Below are 13,956 nucleotides of genomic sequence, written 5' to 3' on the forward strand. Positions count from 1 at the left end.
ATTCGGCAGTGGTCAACTGAAACGAACAGTCCAGACATTCAACCAAAGTTTTTAGGGAAATGATAAAAAGCTCTTATTTAAAAAAAAAAAAAAAAAAAACAACGAAGCGTTGTTTCATAGGTGACGAACTGTCTGCTGGCAGCTATCCGAGTGTACAGGAAGTTCCTTATTTGCTCTGTTTCTCTGATTGCACTAATCATATGTAGTAATGAAGTATTCATTCTCCAGACTAAAATGTATTTCATTAAAAAAAGGAAAGAAAAAGAAACCATCCTCACCTCTGGATGCGCCTGTGTGTCCAGTCGTCTGTTAGTTTTAGTTACACCTAAACGCTCCCTTATAAATTGTCGAGAAACAAGACATGGTTATCGTGCAAAGAATAGCGTGAACATTTTAGGTATTATTTCGATTTGCTTATTTTGGATGTGTTATAGAGCCACAGTGTTAATTCCAGAAGCACTTATTGGAACTTCAGTTTGACATATGCACGATACTATCGTCCTGAGAAAGTTTCAGGATTATGCTAAAGCTTATCCGAAACCATGTGCAATGGAGAAGCAGGAAGCACGTACATTGTTCTTATTCGTAGGGCATTTAGTTCGGTGATCAACTGTTTTAAATTGTATCGATAGCCGGCCGTGGTGGCCGAGCGGTTCTAGACGCTTCAGTCCGGAACCGCGCGACCGCTACGGTCGCAGGTTCGAATCCTGCCTCGGGCATGGATGTATGTCATGTCCTTAGGTTAGTTAGGTTTAAGTTATTCTAAGTTCTAGTTGACTGCTGACCTCAGATGTTAAGTCCCATAGTGCTCAGAGCCATTTGAACCATTTGTATCGATACCTGCTTATAGTACTAGAAGCAATTACTTATAGTGCAGCAATAATAATGAACCACAGTTTACATCCTAAGGAGACAGCTGAAGCGTTTGTTAGATGTTGTTGATGTTGTTGAAGAGGGTTTTCGAAAATTACGTGAGGTGATAACTAAGAAGGTTTTCCACACAACCGATGAGTAAGAAAAAGTCTGGGAAAGTGTAACGGGAGTATGGGGCAGGACGTTCTTATTTTGAGTCTTCGGACTGGCTTGATACGGCTCGCCATAAATTCCTCTCCTGTGCCAACATATTCATCTCATAGCAGCAATTGCACCCTACATCCTCAGTTATTTGCTGGATGTATTCTAACCTCTTTCGTCCTCTACAGTTTTTATTCTATACAGCCCCCTCTAGTACCATGGGAGTTATCCCCTGATGCCTTAACAGATATCCTTTTATTTTGTCCCTTCTTCTTGTCTGGGTATCTCATATGTTCCTTTCGTCCCCGATTCTGTAGAGAACCTCCTCGTTTCTTACCTTATCAGTCCTCGCAATTTTCAACATTCTGCTGTAGCACCACATCTCAACGGCTTCGATTCACCTCTGTCCTGGTTTTCCCACAGTCCATGTCTCACTACCATACAATGCTGTGCTCCAGACGTACATTCTCAAAAATTTCTTTCTAAAATTAAGGCCTATGTTTGACACTAGTAGACTTCTCTTGACCAGGGACGCCTTTTTCGCCAGTGGTAGTGTGCTTTTTACATCCTTAACTGTTCAAATGTGTGTAAATTGCTAAGGGACGAGGAAGACTCGAACCTCCGGCGGGAGGGGCCGCGCAGTCCGTGACATGGCGCCTCAAAGCCCCCGGCCACTCGGCGCGGCTTTCACGTCACCCTTTCTCCGCCTGTCATACGTTATTTTGCTGCCTAGGTAGCAGATTGCCTAAACTTCGTCTACTTCTTGATAACCAATCCAAATGTTAAGTTTCTCGCTCTTCTCATCTACGCTACTTCTCATTACTTTGGGTTTTCTTAGATTTACTCTCAATCTATATTTGTACTCATTATATTGTTCATTCCATTCATCACATCTTGCAGTCGTTCTTCACTTTCACCCGACGATAGCAATCTCATCAGCGATATTGATATTCTTTCACACCGAGTTTTAATCCCAATCTGGAACATATATTTACTTCATTTGCTCCTTCGATGTATAGACCGAACAGTAAGGACGAAAGACTACATCCCAGTCTTACAGCCTCTTTAATCCGAGTACTTCGTTCTTGGTGTTCCAGTCTTACTTTTCCTACTTGGTTCTAATACGAATTGTGTGTTAACCGCCTTTCCCTGTAGCTTGCCCTTATTTTTCTCAGAATTTCTAACATCTTGCATGATTTTACATTGTCGAACGCTTTTTCCAGGGCGACAAATCCTATGAACGTGTCTTGATTTTTTTCAGTCTTGCCTCCATTATCAACCACGACGTGAAAACAACTTTTCCGGTGCCTTTTCCTTTTCTAAAGCCAAACTGACAGTCATCTAACAGACCTTCTGTTTCCGTCTTCATTATTCTGTATATCATTCTCGTCAGAAACTTGGAAGAATAAACTGATTGTGCACTATTTATCGCACTTGGCGGCTCTTCTTATCTTCGGAATAGTGTGGGTGATATTTTTCCGAAACTGTGATGGTATATCGCCAATTTCATACATTCTATACACCAAGTTGAATAGTCGTTTTGTTGTCATTTCTCCTAATGATTTTAGAAATTCCGAAGGAATTATCTATCCCTCCTTCCTTATTTGATTTTAACTCTTCCATCCCTCTTTTCAATTTCATTTTAATACTGGATCCTATATCTCTTCACTGTCGAATCCTGTTCCTTTTTCTATGACGTCATCAGACAAGTGTTCGTCATCGAAGAGGCCTGCAGTGTACTCTTTGCGGCCGCGCGGTATCGCCGCGCGGTCTTAGGCGTCTTCTCACGTTCCGCGTGGCTGCCCCCATAGGAGGTTCGAGTCCTCCCTCGGTCATGGGTGTGTGTGTTGTCTTTAGCGTAAGTTAGTTTACGTTGGATTAGGTAGTGCGTAAGCTTAGGGACCGATGACGTCAGTAGTTTGGTCCCAGAAGACCTCACCAGAAATTTCCAAATTTCTAAGTACTCTTTCCACCTATTCGCTCCCTATTCTGCATTTAACAGTGCAGTTCCCATTGATCTCTTAATGTCAGCACCCTCGCCTTTTATAATTACACCGAAGGTTTTTCTGACTTTCCTATAAGCTGAATCCGTCCTTTAAAAGAATCATTTCATTTTAGATTTCTTCATATCTTTCATGTGGCCATTTTGCCTTAGCTTCCCAGTTTCTTTCCTAAGTGGCTTGTATTTCTGTATTCCTGAATTTCCTTGAACATTTTTGTACTTGCTTGTTTCATCAATAATCTGAAGTAGTTCATCTGTTATGCATGGATTCTTCGCAATTGTCTTTCTTGTCCTACGGTTTTCTTTCCAACTTCTGTGTTTGCCCTCGTTAGAGATGTCCATTCCTATTCTATTGTACTGCCTACTGAGCTATTCATTTTCATTGTGCCTACAGCCTCAGAGATCTTGAAGTCTATCTCTTCATTACTTAGCACTTCCATATGCCACTTCTTTGTGGACTGATTCCTCCTGACTAGTCTCTTAAGCTCCCGCCTACTCTTCATCATTACTAAATTGTGATCCTGGGCACACCTTATAACCCAATATATGATTTCGGAAACTCTGCCTTATCATGATGCAATCTAAATGAAATCTTCCCGAATCTCCCGGCCGTTTTCAAGTATACCTCCTCAACTTCTAATTCTTGAACAGAGTATTCACTATTACTAATAGGTACTTGTTGCAGAACTCAATTCGTCTTTCCCCTCTCTCTTTCCTACTACCAAGCCCATATTGATCCACAATCCTTTCTTTCACTCCTTCCCCTACAACAGCATTCCAGTCCCCCATGACTATTAGATACTGAATTAACCGTTCAGTATCATCAGACTCCTTCTCTGTCTTTTCATCTTCGTCTTGCGACGTCGGCATGTATACGGAACTATCATCGTCGGTATTGGTTTACTGTCGATTGTGACGAGAACAACCATATCAATGAACTGTTCACACTATCTCACACTCAACCCTACCTTCCTGCTCGTAACGATTCCTGCTCCCATTATAACATTTTCTGCAGCTGTTGTTACTACCCTATACTCGTCTGTCCAGAAATCCTTATCTTCCTTGCATTTCACTTCACTGGCTCCCACTACATCTAGACTGAGTCTTAGCATTTCCCTTTTCAGATTTTCCAGCTTCCCTACTAAGTTCAAACTTCTGAAATTCCTCACCCCGACTCACAGAAAATTACCGTTTCGTTGGTTATTCAAGCTTCTCTTCGTGGTTACCACACGTTGGCAGTCCTCTCCCGGGGATACAAATGGGGGACCATTCCGGAAGCTGTTGGCAATGGAGAGATCACATGTCCTGTGGTTACACATTGTGTCTTTAATGGAGTGGTTTCCATTGTCTCGTGCATCCTCATGCTGTTGAGCATTCCTGACTGTTCCGCCTTTAGGGTTAGTTTCCCACCCCAAGGACCGCGCGGGGTAGACGCTCGGTCTAGGGCGTCTTGTGGCAATTCGCGCGGCTCCACCCGTCGGAGGTTCGAGTCCTCCCTCGGGCATGGGTGTGTGTGTTGTCCTAAGAATAAGTTAGTTTAAGTTAGGTTAAGTAGTGCGTAAGCCTAGGGACCGGTGACCTCAGCAGTTTGGTTCCATAGTCCTTACCACAAATTTCCATTATTTCCACCCCAAGGGCAAAAGAGTGCCCTGAACCTCTGTCCGCTACTCCGCCCTCTTTGACAAGGCTGTTGGCAGAAGGAGGGTTGACTTCTTATGCCAGAAGTCTTCGGCCACCATTGCTGATGATCTTTATTCATAATTTAAGCGCTGGCGGCTTTGAAACCCGGGACCGAGGACGTTTTGATTGCTAATCAAATACGCTACTCCTAGGTCACGGATGCAGTGTGGCAGGATTTTAGGGCATGTATTAAGAGACCAGATAACTGCTTCCCTGATACTAGAAAGACTCATAGAGGAAACAAACTGTAGAGGAAGACAGAGATTGTAACATATTCAACAAATAGATGGACATTCAATAAGTAATGCAACTTGTTTTTCTATCAGTAGATTCCGGTTAAAAATGAGGAATTTGTTGTGGGACATTGCAGAACATTTGTTCTTTATCTTACACAGTTTCATGAATTTCCGATAGGGGGCAGCGGTATACGTAGCCTTCAGAATGACGTCTGTAACGGAGGTGCGGTCCAAGCAGAGAGCTGTCATTCAGTTCTTTTGGCGAAAAATCACAACATCGCAAATATTCCTAGGCTCTTGCCGAATGTCTATGGAAACTTGGCAGTGAACAAAAGCGCGGTGAGTCTTTGGGCGATGCTTTTGTCATCGTCTTACCAAGGTCATGTAAAGCTGTCCGATCTTTCGGGTGAAGGCGGGCCGCACGAGTCCACAGGAAACTGAAGAAACGACTTCAACGTGTTCGTCTCCACAAAAATGCAAACGAACTTCTGCTTCTCCATGACAATGAAAAGCCACGCATTAGTCTGCGCACCCGAGAGGAACTTACAAAACTTTATTGGAATATTCTTCCTCATTCATCCTACAGACCTGATCTCGAATCTTTCTTCTGTTTGGCCCAATGAAGGATGCACTTCACGGAATGCAGTACGTGGATGATAGGGAGGTTGTTGATGCAGCAAGACGTTGACTCCGACGTCGACCAGTAGAGTGGTACCCTGCGGGCATACAGGTTCTCTCAGTAAGATGGCGTAAGGTCGTCCCACTGAAGGGAGATTATGTTGAAAAACAGGATTTTGTAGCCATTAGAGTGGGTAATAACATGGTGCATTTTAATTCTGAATAAAAGCAACCTGCCTTCGATTAAACAAAGTGCATTGCACTATTTACTGATCCCCCATTGTAATTGAGGATGCTGCGTACAGCGAAAGGACGAGGAAAGACACTGTCGGCGTCCTTTGAATAGCCGTCATCCTTGAATTCACCTTTATCGATTAAGGAAAAGTTAAATCTGAATAGTCTGGGATTTCAGTCCCTCTCCACCGGCCAGGCCGGGGTGGCCGAGCGGTTCTAGGCGCTTCAGTCTGGAACCGCGCGACCGCTTCGGTCGCAGGTTCGAATCCTGCCTCGGGCATGGATGTGTGTGATGTCCTTAGGTTAGCTAGGTTTAAGTAGTTCTAAGTTCTAGGGGACTGATGACCTCAGAAGTTAAGTCCCATAGTGCTCAGAGCCATTTGAACCATTTTGTCCTGCGGAATGCGACGTCATTTGCTACACTATAATTATGATTATATCTTTGTTATTTGCAAGAGAGTCTCTATGCAGAGTGTAATTTCATCTGTCAATAGAAACTACACTGTGGAACCAAATTAAAGGGACAACTTTTACGTACAACATAATTGTCTCCCATTCCCAAGTGTAAGTTTAAATTTGGCTCAAGGTGTCTGTAAACTTCATCTGTAACGGTGCGAAACTGCTGTGGCCTGTGACGTCCACCTCAGGTTTGGCAGCGCTTCAATCAGCATAGTGTCGACATATGCGGGAAAAAAAACTGCACTGCACGGAAGTTCTTGCAAGCTGTAAGGTGGGTTCATGACGTCACATTGGCACTAGATCTCGCCAAAATTATGCACAGAGCTACCGCAGACGTGCCACACGATGAGAAGGTCATCATAGACCCTCTTACCCACATTTCAGCCCTTCTTTTGAAGTCTCTGCAATGGAAGTCAGAACCGCAACAGCTAGCGTTGAAATCACGCTGTTTTCTTATGGGTGGCCGAGAAAGACATTTCAGACACATTGCCGCTCAGAATCGACACCGGAAGGCCTCGGGGGGGGGGGGGGGGGGGGGGGGGGGGCGTAAAGTGCTTCAATGAAACAATCCTTTCCCTGGGGCGTTGGTTGCCACACATTTCGCGATCGAAAAACACAGTCTGCAACAGGGAGATGTTCTTGACATATTTGACCCTGCTGACACCCTCGAGCGTTTCAACGGTTCTATAAGGACATTGGGTGGCTGTATACCCACTGAACGTAATCGAACCACTTTGAAGTGCAGTACGCCCGCAGTTTTTGCTGTCGTGTACAGGGTGGAACCACTAGGGACCTTCCAAAATCGTTAAACGAAATTTGGATTTCATCTGAAGCAGTAACGAGTACTTATGCTTTTTCAGCCCTTCTGATTTCCGCCCTCCTGCTGTGGTGTCATCACGCGGCAGTGCAACATTGACATGTGTGTGAACAAAACGACAAAGAGGTCCCTCTAAGAAACCACAGTTCGACAATCCCCCCCCCCCCCCCCCCCGGTGCACCTACGCACGTTATAAATGAAGCGTCCGTATCAGAAACTTTGACAACAATTCAGCCTGTCAGCTACTCTAGCGTTTGAAGGCTATGCAATCCTTTCGATTTCCTCTGGGTGTGGTTTGCCTAACTGAAACGTTTTCCTCTGCCCTTCGTGAGAAAACAGCGTGATTTCAACTCTGGGTTTTGGAGTTCAGACCTCCATCGCAGAGGCCTTAGAAGGCTGGGGGGGAAATGTGGGTAAGAGGGCTGTGACGACCAACTATCCACGTCCACGGTGGTGTTGAGCAGAACTTTGGTGAAATTTGGTGCCAATGTGACATCATTACCCCCCTTAAAGTTCACACAAACTTCCGAGCTGTGCTCTATTTTTCGCATGTGTCGGCACCTTGCTGTCTGGAGCGTCGTCGAGATCAAAGGTGACTTTGCAGGGCACCACGCTTTTGCAGCATTACGGAGGAAGGGTTGTAGGCATCTATGAGCAAAATTTGAAACTTATGCGTCGGAATGGGAGACAAGTACGAGGTTTCGAAAAAGTGACCTTTCACTTTTGTTGCGAGGTGTACAGTGATGCATGGTTAGGTGTGCGAGACGCTGTGAAGTTTCGTAATTTGCCAGATAGTATAAATGTGTGTCATACAAAATATTCAATGTTTCATAATGTGATGAAAGTTATTATTTATTAAAATGTTATACTGTTTTATACTAGTACAAAGTACGATTTATTACCACTTTGCTGCACCGTTTTCCGATAGCTTACACTGTATCTCGAAATGATATTTCCGTCATCTGACTGTATACAGGGTGTTACAAAAAGGTAAGGCCAAACTTTCAGGCAACATTCCTCACACACAAATAAAGAACAGATGTTACGTCGACATGTGTCCGTAAACGCTTAATTTCCATGTTAGAGCTCATTTTAGTTTCGTCAGTATGTACTGTACTTCCTCGATTCACCGCCGGTTGGCCCAATTGAAGGAAGGTAATGTTGACTTCGGTGCTTGTGTTGACATGCGACTCATTGCTCTACAGTACTAGCATCAAGCACATTAGTACATAGCATCAACAGGTTAGTGTTGATCACGAACGTGGTTTTGCAGTCAATGCAATGTTTACAAATGCGGAGTTGGCAGATGCCCATTTGATGTATGGATTAGCACGGGGCAATAGCCGTGGCGCGGTACGTTTGTATCGAGACTGATTTCCAGAACGAAAGTGACCCGACAGGAAGACGTTCGAAGCAATTGATCGGAGTCTTAGGGATCACGGAACATTCCAGCCTATGACTCGCGACTGGGGAAGATCTAGAACGACGAGGACACCTGCAATGGACGAGGCAATTCTTCGTGCATTTGACGATAACCCTAATGTCAGCGTCAGAGAAGTTTCTGCTATACAAGGTAATGTTGACCACGTCACTGTATGGAGAGTGCTACGGGAGAACCAGTTGCTTCCGTACCATGTACAGCGTGTGCAGGCACTATCAGCACCTGATTGGCCTCCACGTGTACACTTCTGCGAATGGTTCATCCAACAACGCGTCAATCCTCATTTCAGTGCAAATGTTCTCTTTACGGATGAGGCTTCATTCCAACGTGACCCTAATGTCAGCGTCAGAGAAGTTGCTGCTGTACAAGGTAATGTTGACCACGTCACTGTATGGAGATTGCTACGGGAGAACCAGTTGTTTCCGTACCATGTACAGCGTTTGCAGGCACTATCAGCACCTGATTGGCCTCCACGTGTACACTTCTGCGAATGGTTCATCCAACAACGCGTCAATCCTCATTTCAGTGCAAATGTTCTCTTTACGGATGAGGCTTCATTCCAACGTGACCCTAATGTCAGCGTCAGAGAATTTGCTGCTGTACAAGGTAATGTTGACCACGTCACTGTATGGAGAGTGCTACGGGAGAACCAGTTGTTTCCGTACCATGTACAGCGTGTGCAGGCACTATCAGCACCTGATTGGCCTCCACGTGTACACTTCTGCGAATGGTTCATCCAACAACGCGTCAATCCTCATTTCAGTGCAAATGTTCTCTTTACGGATGAGGCTTCATTCCAACGTGATCAAATTGTAAATTTTCACAATCAACATGTGTGGGCTGACGAGAATCCGAACTCAATTGTGCAATCACGTTATCAACACAGATTTTCTGCGAACGTTTGGGCAGGCATTGTTGGTGATGTCTTGATTGGGCCCCATGTTCTTCCACCTACGCTCAATGGAGCACGTTATCATGATTTCATACGGGATACTCTACCTGTGCTACTAGAACATGTGCCTTTACAAATACGACACAACATGTGGTTCATGCACGATGGAGCTCCTGCACATTTCAGTCGAAGTGTTCGTACGCTTCTCAACAACAGATTCGGTGACCGATGGATTGGTAGAGGTGGACCAATTCCATGGCCTCCACGCTCTCCTGACCTCAACCCTCTTGGCTTTCATTTATGGGGGCATTTGAAAGATCTTGTCTACGCAACCCCGGTACCAAATGTAGAGACTCTTCGTGCTCGTATTGTGGACGGCTGTAATACAATACGCCATTCTCCAGGGCTGCATCGGCGCATCAGGGATTCCATGCGACGGCGGGTGGATGCATGTATCCCCGCTAACGGAGGACATTTTGAACATTTCCTGTAACAAAGTGTTTGAAGTCACGTTGGTACGTTCTGTTGGTGTGTGTTTCCATTCCATGATTAATGTGATTTGAAGAGAAGTAATAAAATGAGCTCTAACATGGAAAGTAAGCATTTCCGGACACATGTCCACATAACATATTTTCTTTCTTTGTGTGTGAGGAATGTTTCCTGAAAGTTTGACAGTACCTTTTTGTAACACCCTGTACAGTGCGGTTATTTCTTTATCTACATTTTGGCCTTGGGCAATTTTCAAGTGATACAACGCGAAAAATCCACCGACTTGTGCGAACTGTGTTTGTCAGTGAATACTTTGTTCCTTATTTGCACTATTCATTGAACTTCGACTTTCCTTTTCCCTTCATTCACACAGGGGATGCACAGACCGTGGCCCGCAATTGGTCTGATTGCGGCCCGCCCCTCACCTTTCGGTCTTGTATTTTTTTACTCACTCTACATTCCCTTCCGAAATGCAGAGAGCGGAAACCTGTAGAACTAAGTTCTTTTGTGCCCAGTCTAGCCGGCACTGGGGCAGTAGAATCCCACAAATAAATTGTCTCATGGCCCGATATTTTGGAATTTATGGCCTTTACATAGCCACAGTAAGGAGTTTGTGGCCCGCAGCTCTCTTAAGTTTGTACACCCGTGCTTTTCACTATAGCTGTTGCTCGACTGTCTGAAGTACGGAATCCAGTGCATGTAAATATTTCCGTCAGACGACATTTAGGCGAATTAGCCCACAGTTTCCAGTGATGTAGGTTTCTGATATAATCTCGTTTAAGTGGACTCGTGTGCTGCGACCCAGTAGGTGGTTTCTACAAATATAGAAACAAGATGTCGATTACCAGAGAAGCACGAATTTGCAGAGGAACTGCTTGCATAACCTGACTTGAATTGAAGCATTTGCATCTTTGCGCCACCTGGAAGCCCGTTATGAATAATTCACTTAACTACAGACGGGCTGGGACATAGAAGGGAGAAAGATTAACTTTGGACGACGAATAATGCAACAGGTAACGAAAAAACCGCAATAAGGCTTAGATAGTAAACAAAAAGAGAATAAGACAGAGGGGAAATTATGGGCATGTGTAGCAACTAAAAGACAGTAAAAGTATCTTAGTCAATGAGAGTGCTTCATGAGAAGAAGAAATTCGAAACGAGAATGTCACCTTCATTTTTATAAGTCAAGTGAAACAAATGCAGATTTAGTGTGGAGAATAGACAAAAAGGACAAAAACGGTAAAATTCACCACAAAGGAAGGCTGCGCTGCAAAAAAGAATATTTATGAGGCAGTAAAAACTGCTGAATTGTTTATGCAGAAAGTAAATGGCAGTTACATTTAAGCAAACAACAGAACCATGTTACATTGAGTCCCACAGTTTTGCATGCGAAATGACATTGGGTACCTGGATAACACCGTATATAGACTGTAAGGTGGCAACGGTCTTGCACCTTACATGAGTCCATTTAACGTGACTGTAATCACTTTGCGAGCATTTTAGCTCAATAAAAAACGACTGACAGCGTCGCAATCGCTTTGTAGATAAGTAGTTGTTGTTTGTTAAAGTGATACTCTAAATTACGGTGTACGAAATCTATGTGGAAACGCATCGGCACCCTGGATAGGTAATACAGCGAGAATTCCACGATTTTGTAATTATAAGATTTTGCAAGCGAGACAGAGCCCGGCTACCTCCCCGGCCAGCCGCCGAAGGCCATAACCTAACGCCATGAATGGTGAACTGGGGAAGTTCTGTAATCCGTTTAGAGAGGCCACAGCAGCCGCCAGCCTCTGAGGGATGCGGGGCTGCAGGTGTTTAAGTGTTTATCAAAACAGAGCAGTGGATAGCTGGACGGGCTTTCCTGTGCGTGCTCTCGCCTATGTCCCACTAATTTTACGCCTTTGAGTAACTCAACTGGAGGCCAGGAGTTCCGAATAACAAAACTTTCAATGCAGGAGTCTGTGTTCATTACGACGGGGAATCTTGCCGGGAAAATCTATAGTGGTCCCTTAGGAGAAAAATTCCAGCAAACGTGTTATTGCCTACAGCTGTGGTTCTTCCCAGCCTGTGTGGGCGGAGTTTACTTGTGAAATTTGGTAGAAAGGGAAGAATTGTGGAAAAGAGTTCTATCCCCATACCGTACATTGGTCGGCACTGGCAAATTGGGTATTTTGAGAGCTTCTAGTGATGTGATACGCTCAGTAAAAGTTGAGGTGGGGAAACAGAGGTGAACAGTGATCTTGCGTTAACTCTCTGTAGAGGTCTTCCGTTTTGGGCTCACGTACAGAGAGGACGTTAGCCAAGTCGTCTCCCCTCTTGGTATTTCGATCTGAGAGGACGTTAGCCGCGCCAGCTCATTGCTGACGGAAACATTGTTGCAATTAGAGAAGTTTATGGACAGCAGTCTGTTGTCCGAATACTGTAGGATTGTACTTTCCGAGACGCCTCACGCCGACCGCCGCTTCAACAGGAATATTACGGTGAGATTGCTCCTGCTTCAGCCTGTGTTGGGAGTAACGTTAAATAGTTGGATCACGTGCAATTGCTGTTCCCACAGAGGTTTCACGATACTTTGGGGTTTAGTGGTTCTTCGTATTTTACGTTTGTGTCGATGTCAGTTGGTCAGCCAATTTGTGGGACATCCCGTCTTGTACCGATTTTGTCACAGTTCACTGCCAGTGCCAATTAGGAGGGTAATTTGTAAATTGTTCATTGTGTTTTATTCAGCATTGATCTGAAGGTTATAATAAAATTATTGTGATTCAGTAGAGCCGTTACTTACAGTAGTTGATCCTGAATTTACCCTTATGCTTGTTTTTATTTTTGTGTATGTATTTGATGTCATTGAACACCCTGTGTTCGTGATCGTTCATGTTTGGAAGGAAAAATAGGCGTGATTTATCGTCAACCCTACCACCGCAGATTAATTAGGGGTGACAGGGCCACATTTAAATCTAGCGTTATCCATTTTTGCGTAGAGTTCCACTCCCAATTTATCTGTAAGTTGTTTGTCACACGCAAAATCGGGCAAGCAACAGGTGAGGTGTTACAAGACGCACAGAGGTAAATGAATATTGACATTCCCATGTGCATGCAGCGCAATGCAGACGGCCAACAGAGAAACAATCATGAATAACACCAGTAACATGCATAAGATTAACTCCTCATTGCTTAAATGAGGAGCTCGTCATCATAGGCGAGAAACTTTTTTTTTCAGAATTTGGATAGTTACTGATTCCAGTAGCACTTTTCAAGATGAAAATAAATCTTTTAAAGCTTCGGAAACAGACTGAAACGTGGATTATGATGAATGTGAATCGTGATCTACGGAACAAAATAAGACAACAGCATTACAATTCTGCTTTGTATTCCGGCAACACCAGCAGCAGCCAGTAATGACAGGAACGTCTCTCTGTCGTACCTGTACTATATCTCACATCGAGCATGGTGAAACCTCCAGCCGGCCGGAGTGGCCGTGCGGTTCTAGGCGCTACAGTCTGGAGCCGAGCGACCGCTACGGTCGCAGGTTCGAATCCTGCCTCGGGCATGGATGTGCGTGATGTCCTTAGGTTAGTTAGGTTTAAGTACTTCTAAGTTCTAGGGCACTGATGACCTCAGAAGTTAAATCGCATAGTGCTCAGAGTCCCGCGGTTCCGGACTGAGCGCCTAGAACCGCTAGACCACCGCGGCCGGCGATCGTGATAGTTGCCCAAATGCATGTACGAGAGGTGTTTGTAAGTAATGGATAACTTCTTTCTCTGAAAGCAGGTTGGTTTTACTCAGGATTCGTGTACACCATATTATTCTCCACTGTTTTGGCTACAAAATCCTATTTTTCAACATAATCTCCGTTCAGTGCAACAGCCTCACGCCACCTTATTCGGATGGCCTGTATACCCACACGGTACCACTCTACTGGTCGACATCAGAGCCAATGTCTTGCTGCGTCAATGACCTCCCTATCATACACGTAGTGTTGTCCGTGGAGTGCATCCTTCATTGGGCCAAACAAATGGAAGAGGAAAGGTGTGCGATGCGGGCTGTAGGGTGGCTGAGGAAGATCAGTCCAGT

The sequence above is a fragment of the Schistocerca piceifrons genome, chromosome 8 (genome assembly GCF_021461385.2).
Source record: "Schistocerca piceifrons isolate TAMUIC-IGC-003096 chromosome 8, iqSchPice1.1, whole genome shotgun sequence".
Taxonomy (NCBI): Eukaryota; Metazoa; Arthropoda; class Insecta; order Orthoptera; family Acrididae; genus Schistocerca; species Schistocerca piceifrons.